Raw genomic sequence first — 8,898 nt, 5'->3', positions numbered from 1 at the left:
AACAGTAGATCACGCTTACTTACTTTGGTTTCGGAGGAGCCCTCATGCAGTTCAATTAATTTCTCCCACAACTCCTTTGCAGTTGAGAACGGACCAACTCTGTTGAGTTCCTCCTTGGTCAGTCCACACTGGAGGGTGCAGGTAGCTCTTGCATTGGCTTCCACCTTCTTGATTAGGGTTGGTTCCCATTTTTCGCAGGGTGTTGGCTTGCCATCTTCATCGGTTGGTAGTTGAAGTCCGGTCTTGACGATCATCCAAGTTTCGAATTGGATTTTCAAAAAATTCTCCATTCGTCCCTTCCAGTATCCGAAATCCTCTCCGGTGAAAAGTGTGGGACGAACGGTGCTATAACCCTCTTTTTGGGCCATTGAAACCTTGCGTGGCAAAAATAGCAAAAAAAAAAAATCTTTTCCAAGACTAAGTCTTGGATTAGTAGTGCGGGAGAGAAGAAAAAAAAATATTACAAACTCGATTGGTGTTGTACCTGATTCGAGCAAAATCGATTCGTAAAAGAATTAGAATGTAGCTACAAAACTAATTCTAATTGACTCCGAAAAGATTAAAAAGACCACGTAAAATTGCTTTGAATGGTGGTTACACCAATTCAAAATGACCCCGCTCTGATACCAATTGTTGGATCGAAAGCGCTAGAAGGGGGGTGAATAGAGCTCGTGGCTTTCACTCTTTTCGAAATAAAAAAAATGTTCGAGTAAATGCAGCGGAAATAGTAAAATGCAAACCACAGAGGACACCAAGATTTTACTTAGTTCGGAGCCTAGGGCGACTCCTACTCCAAGGCCTGCGATCATTGATCACTTACTGTGGGCAACAACTATAATATCGAAAAATCGTTACACAAGATGTATTACAGTTTAATAGCAATAATGAAACTATACCGACACTATCAGAAATGAAGATGTAGACGCTGGTTGTCGGAGTAGCAGAGTGTTGTTGAAAGCGTTCGGAGCAGCGTCGGAAAGCACAGATTCTTCTATTCGAGTTGTTGTTGAAGCTGCACCCCGAGGCTCCCTTTCATAGCTCTGCCAATGTTGATCCAGATCCCCAAGGTTCGGGATTAAGTTTGTCTCGAAGCGGATCGGTCGACCGGTCCCCTGTTCGGTCGACTGATCAGGCGATCTCCTCCTATCTGATCCGCCCGATCCTCCCGCTCCGCTTCATTCTAGTCAAAACTCCATCCGAGGTTCGGTCGACCGATAAACAGGTTCGGTCGACCGATAAGCTGTGTTGACTCAGCCAGTCAGCCTGATCCAGTTGACACCCAAGCCAGGTTCGGTCGATCGATCCCAAGGTTCGATCGACCGATCCCCTAGTCGAGCCCGGTCCAACCTCTGGAGATCTGATCTGCTGGCTTGTGGGTTCGGTCGACTGATCCCAAGGTTCGGTCGACCGATCCCGGTCACTTCTAACTCTGCACAAAAATGTTAGTCTCCTGCAAAACAGAGTTAGAACATAATAGATAATATATAAACAAATAAACTGACAGCCTTCGGACTGTCTGGGTCTGACTTCGGATTTTCAACCGAAAACCCTGGGTCGACCCGACGCATACTATTCCCTCTATGGGGAACGCGTCCTCACCTACTCCACTTAGGAGATTTACTTGTTGCCAGTGCGATCCTCCAGATCGACTGGACTTTTGCTCGGCGCTCGATGCCTCCGGACTTTCTGCTGGACGCCCGCTTCTCGACCCGTCCAGTCTTCCACCTGGTACACGACACTAGGACTTTCCACCTAGGGTTACCACCCCCTAGGATTTTTGCCTGAAGCATTTGACCCGCCAAGACTTTCCGCATAGGGTTACCGCCCCCTATGACCTAGGGTTACCATCCCCTAGGGTTTTCAACCTACCTAACCGCAGCTAGGTCTTTCCTGAAACACTCTATCAAACTATTAGATCACAAATAAACTTAACTCTGAATTCCTTTGCCATTATCAAAACAACGGTTTGATCGTCGGATGCTTTCCGTACCAACAAAAAGATTATTGAGGATTAAGAAGGCTAAAGAAAGTACTTCAAATTTTGCCACTAACATTAGTTATGAGGGTCAAACAACAATGGAATCTACAGAAATCGAGTCAACAAGAACATCGACAGGGCGTACACGTTTGGATAGGCTTGTTAGGCTAAGGGTCCAAGGAATTAAAAAGGATGTTAACTTCAACAAAATTAGACAGCCAATTGGAGAATTTGCGGGTGAAATGCAAAGCTACATTGGCGTTCTTATTCCAGAAAAGATCTCAATAAGTTACAAATCATGGAAGCAGGTGCCAAATGATGCTAAAGAGTTAATATAGGAATCAGTGAATGTAAGTTAGAATGCTTTGAGAACTTAAATTAACTCTCGGATGGTTATGTTATATTTAACGTGTTTGTTAATTTTTTTTTTTGTGTTTTTACAGCTGACGTACAATATTGACCCAAGTTGAAGGAAAGGATATTTAAATTCAGCAAATAATAGATGACGTCAATATAAAGCTTTTCTCACTCAAAAGTTTATTTTCAGCAAGCTAGATAAACATGATGAGTTGAAAGATCCACCGATTGACTATGGTATTTCACAAGATGATTGGAGTTCCTTTGTAATAACTCGCATGTCTGCCGACTTCAGGGTAAGATTCAAAATTTGATTTTAATTTTTGGAAGATAGTCATAATGGTCCTTAACTGATGTTCTATAGTAGGATCTTTATTTAACATAGTGTGATTAATTTGTTCGCTGTCAGTTTAAAAATTTCCAGTTCTCCACCTTCTAAAAAACCCATACTAGGGGATTTTTATCTTAAACAAATCTACTCGATGCTAGGGTTCATACTTTTACTCCTTTCTGAAATATTTACTTTTGTTATAACATAAAGTCGCACTTCCTCATTCTTACGGATAATTCTTCCTCAAAATTTCCTTCTGTGATCATTTTGACATGCATTTTCTTCCACATCCGTGTGTGAGTTCTTTCAATTATTTTATAACTGTTTGTGCCATTTAAAAGAGAGAGAGAGAAAAACAAAAAATAAAATATTTCTGAACTAGACACTTATTACCCCCTTTGTGTACCATTCGAAAGAGAGAAAAAAACAAAAACAAAAAAACAAGATAAAGAAGAAACAAGCAATATGTTTCTGAAAATTGCTCAGTTAGTTGTCTCTCTTCTATTTACTTTGTTTCTTAATTGAAGAGATAATTGTTATAATAATACTTCTAACAGATAACATTACTTGTTTCCTTGAGTAATTCTAATAGTCGAGTTCTCTAACTGTTTGTTTCCTTGAACCTTCCATAGATTGCTATTTTTTCTCTACAACATAGAGAATTTGTATTAAAGTTCGCATATATATATTTTGAATGTCGATAGTGAACTTAATTGATTTTAATTTTTAACTAGAGAGTAAGTGATGAACAAAAGAATAGAAGAAGGCAGAACGTATACCCTTATCGGCTGTCCCGTAAAGGATATGCACGTTTCGCTGACGAAATTGTAAGTATGTTGAAGCTGGTGGTTTATTATTGAATCTGATTTTGTAGGAACATGGAATGATTCATATTTTTTGTAGGCATCTGATTTATGTGATGATGATGAGATAAATTGAGCTATTATTGGGAAGAGAGGACGGACCAATAAGGAGGGTGAATTTGAAGGCGATGATCTCAAAATAACAGCAAAAAGCATTGTATGTGATACATGAAAGAATAGCTATTTTTTATTGATTAATGTTGTTGTTAGTAACTATTTTGTTTATTTGGGCATGTAAGGATGATTACGTGCAACAAAAAGGGAAGGGAACCTGCAGTTTGAAGGGGCTAGGAAAGATATCCTCACAAATGCACTAGATTCTGAAGAATATGCTGGGCGTGTGAGGGGTATTGGAGGTCATATCACTCCAACTCTCTATTTTAATGTTGGCAGAATTTGGAATAGTCCTCAAAAGGAGTTGTTAGAGGCAAAGAAGCTAATCTCAGAACAAAGTGCACACATAGTAGAACAAGATGCACGCATATAGAAACTTGAAGAAATGTTCAAAAAGGGTGCATGTGACTTTGAGTTTGAGGAGAAACGTAGTTTCTCGGTGAAGTTGCCTACCACGAGTGAGGATAAGATCAAACTAGAGAAGAGTATCCTAGTTGTCGATGATGACATGCAAGTTTTAAGTAAGACTGAGTTTTTACAGGTATATAAGTATTTAATTGTGGATACTTAATAGTATTGCAATAATGAGTGCATCAATTTATGACATGATTGATTGTCTTCTAGGGTATGCCAATTGCACTATCACTGGAATCAAAGTCCAACGTTGTGGCCTATGGTATGGTTGTTCATGTCAATGGGAATGGAAAATTACTTCATGGTGTCCCGTTACCCATGAATTGCATGTGCGTCTCGATTGATGAGGCTGTGGAGAATTCAGTAAGGTTGCCCTTTCCCATTCTAAATAAATGTGATACTATTGTTGACGCTATAGGGACCCATGTTGCTTGGCCTGCACGTTGGATAGTGATGAAAAATGAGGTAAATTTCCTACTCATTCGGGCAGCACACTGTCCACACATTATTAAATCTTCATTGGGATTATTTGTGGACTCGTTTCAGCAACCGCAAATTTCCAACTTCTAATTTGTTCAGTGTATGTTTTTGTGGTTTTTTCCTCATTTGCTTGGCATAGTTGTTTAGCTGGATTTTTCCAACCAAACCATCTTAGATTTTGATTCAAGGTTGTACGTATTTGTTGGATAAAATTTAGTAATTACAAGATATATAAGAGCTAGCACATAGATGTAATCTGTACTTTGAGATAGAACTTTCCACTAAGATGCTGAACATAAGAGATAGAACTTTCCACTAACATGTTTATATTTGCAATTTGTAGAAGCCTCAAAGGAAGAAAAGTGTCGTGGCAAGAAGTAATCCTGTCTTGCCATCAAATGTCCCACGGTCATTACATTTATTGTACGGTTACTCTAAGCTTGTTTTGGACAGCCCGGAAAAACATATATCAATTATTTTTTATCATGATTTCTGTGACAATGAGTATGAACTGCTTGTGAACATTGAAGACATCACACCTTTTTATGAATTGGAGCCAATATCTGCTAATCGTCTAGTTGCTTACATGTGGTAAGTTTTCGCTTCACTCAAATTTTTTTCCTTTTATTTGTTTAACATAGTAACATTATTTTGCTTGAATGGAAGGTTTCTCTTCAAAAAGATAAAAAAAAAAAAGAAGAAGAAAACAAGGTCAATAAATTCAGATTTGTGGATCCACAAACCCTCCCAGTAATGTCATATGTATCCAAACTGGACAAAAATGAAAAGATTGAATACTTGAATATCTGGGCAAATGTTTTAGCTGATAGGCTGAGTGGTGCAGCAGGAAATCAACTAGTTTTGGCACCACACAATGTTGGGTAAATAAATATTACAATTATATTTCTAATAGATTTTTTTGACAATTTTATTGAATTTATGCATTGACTATCTATTTTGTGCATAGTTGTCATTGGATTTTGACTGTCATCGACCCTTATGTGGAGATGGTTTATTTGTTCGATTCACTTAATCATCACAATCATTATGAGGACTGGAAATATATAGTGGATATGTGAGTACAAATTTTTTTAATTAATAATTTAATTTATTACTCATATGTCAACTCTTGTTGTACGAAGGAGCTTGAAATTGTTCAATTCGAACAAGGAAAGGAAAGGGAAAAAGAAGCCTACGTGGGAAGTTGTAAAGGTTTGTATATTATATATACACACATATGTCTACTTGTGATTAATTAAAAAATATTTAAATGTGCATTATTCGTTGACAATTTTTTGTTAACATAGGGTCCTCGACAACCTGATGCGAAACAATGTGAGTTTTATGTGATGAAATTTATGAGAGAAATTATTGAAGGAAATGCTACCAGCGTGAAGGATTCACTTATCTCAATGGTAATATTTGACATATTCTCAATTTTCTCAAATAAATTCTTTTATTTGATTTTGCTTCTTCATTACTGATTTTTTTTACTAATATAATCTGGGTTTCTTAACAGTTCATGAAAATAAGTTATTCTAACGAAGAAATTGACGAAGTGCGCTCTGAATGGGCGGATTACGTACTAGACTATATTCATTACTAGGCATAAATTACTAGACTTCAAAAGATGGCTGAACTTCATTTGGGATACTTCTGAATCATTTTGTAAATTCTATGGTTGATGATTTTCTTTTTATCCCTCTCTCATTTTAAAATTAGTTCTGAATTCTGCTTATCTTTAGTTCCTGGATCTACTGCTAGTTTTTATTACATTAGTTCCTAGTTTTAGACCATTAAGACTAACTCCCTCACTGTTGAAGTATAGATGCAGTGCACATGGTAGTTTCTTATGTCACTTTCTATAAAAGGTTTAAAGGTGATTGATAGGGATGTCAGGTTTTAGTTGGAATCCAAGTGTTTTTTTTAAAAGGCATGAAGGAATTATCCAAGTATCATTGCGTGGCGAAGTGTGTATAAATTTGAAATAGTTTGTTTGTGACTCCATGACTTATTGATTTTGATTCCTTAATGCCAATAATTTGTTTTGTTCACTGCTAGTTGACTCCTTTGCCCAATACCTCCTTTGCCCAATAATTTATGCCTCTCTTTGTTCTCATCTTTTGCTTTGATATGTCAATACCTAATATACATCCATGTGTTATCTTGCTGATTGAGCATTTTGTGAATTTAGTTATAGGTATTGTCATGGCGTCTTTATAATTTTGTTTTTGTTTTGTCTATTAAACTTTACCTCCGGGAAATAAGCTCGTCATATAGTGATTAAATTCGGCTGAGTTAGTAGATGAAGTCTGTAGCATGTTGACTGGAATTATGAGAATGTTTTGTATATAAAGACATTTTTCCAGGAAAAAAGCATATATCAAATTCCTTGTCTGTTTTCAACATTTACCCAGACAAGTTCTTGTCATTTTGTCAATCCTGCTTATAACTCAGCAAGTCCTCATCCTAAATAAATATTTGAATAATTGATTTGTTATGACCTCCTACAGGCTCTTGGTTTAGATGCATTTTTCGCAGGTTTGGTTGATTTCTTATTGCCACGAGTATCTTTTAAGAATGTTCTTGACTAATTATTTAGAAACTCAATGGCAAGGTCAATGAAATTCATTGATCTAATAGACAGGCATAGGTAGAGTAAATTTATTCTGCGAATTTAAAGCTACGTGCATAAGTTTTCTAATGGAAGTTACCAAGACAACTCTAAGTTGGTTAAATTGCTTGTATTGCATAAGTTTTATTTCTGAGACTATAAGTTGATTATATTGCTTGTATTTTATGTAGATTTATATGAATAAATCTAAATCTAGAATTCTGGAATTGAGTGTTGTCCTGGAATTGCTTTATATTAGAGCTATGTGAAATCCTGGAATTGCTTGTATTGCATAAGTTTTATTTCTGAGACTATAAGTTGATTATATTGCTTGTATTTTATGTAGATTTATATGAATAAATCTAAATCTGGAATTCTGGAATTGAGTGTTGTCCTGGAATTGCTTTATATTAGAGCTATGCGAAATCCTGGAATTGCTTGTATTACATAAGTTTGTATTGCATAAGTTTTATTTCTGAGACTATAAGTTGGTTATATTGCTTGTATTTTATGTAGATTTATATGAATAAATCTAAATCTGGAATTCTGGAATTGAGTGTTGTCCTGGAATTGCTTGTATAAGTTTGTATTGCATAAGTTTTATTTCATAGACTATAAGTTGGTTATATTGCTTGTATTTTATATAGATTTATATGAATAAATCTAAATCTGGAATTGATAAGTTTTGTTTAAGTTTTCTCTTGCAGGTACGTAACTCGGGCAATTCGTGAGGCTTGAGATTTTTGATACAAGGAGTGAGCTTTGTTAGGTTGTAGATTGCCTTGCTAATGTGTAAAATCCATATGGAGAACAGTAATGGAAAACATGTGATTTATGGTTTAATACTACTAAGTTTGATGAGTACAACTTATTTTGTATATTTTGTATATGTATGGCTACAAGATGATTTATGGACGTTTATTTTAGATTTAATGTAACACCCCGGCCCGAGCGGGCCCCACCCGAACCAAACCAGTAACGCCACCAGAATTGTCCATCGGGTTGACGACTAGCTCCACAGACCACCGAAGGTCGTCCTCACTCGCACGCACCCTAGAAAAACTTCCCAAGAGGTCACTCATCCTAAGATTGCTCCAAGCCAAGCACGCTTAACTTTGGAGTTCTTAAGTTTGAGCTTCCGAAAAGGAAGGTGCACCTTGGTGATATGGATAGTGTCATCTAACCTTTTAAGTTATACTTAACCAGAATCTCATAACCGGGGTATTATATTTAATGTAGTAAATATTTAGTTTTGTATTGGTGGTTTGCTTATATTAAAAACATATTTGTTGTTTGGTATTATCATGTTACAATATGAACATTAAAGACAACGATTAGAAACGTTGAAAAAAATATGTAAACCACAACAGAAGTTTTTTTGTGAAAAGTGATAGAAGACAACAGTTTTATCCATTGTAAATATATTAAAATTGTATACTACAACAGTTTATAACTATTGTAAAATACAAAATGAGTAAATTCTACCACAATAGTTTATATCTGTTGTAAAAAGGGTCTACCATAACGGTTTATATTTGTTGTCGAAATTATCTACCACAACAATTTTAAAATGTTGTCGTGTAGGGTAAAATATTTTTTGAGCATATAAACAACAACGGATAAAACCGTTGTCGAATGTCTACAAAGACAATGGATTCAAAATCATTGTCATAGGGCAATGCCTTTTACAACGCAGCCAGTTAAACAGTTTTTTGACTCTACGACAACGGATAATATCTGTTGTAGT

The sequence above is a fragment of the Zingiber officinale genome, chromosome 6A (genome assembly GCF_018446385.1).
Source record: "Zingiber officinale cultivar Zhangliang chromosome 6A, Zo_v1.1, whole genome shotgun sequence".
Taxonomy (NCBI): domain Eukaryota; kingdom Viridiplantae; phylum Streptophyta; class Magnoliopsida; order Zingiberales; family Zingiberaceae; genus Zingiber; species Zingiber officinale.
This window is presented reverse-complemented; position numbering follows the sequence as displayed.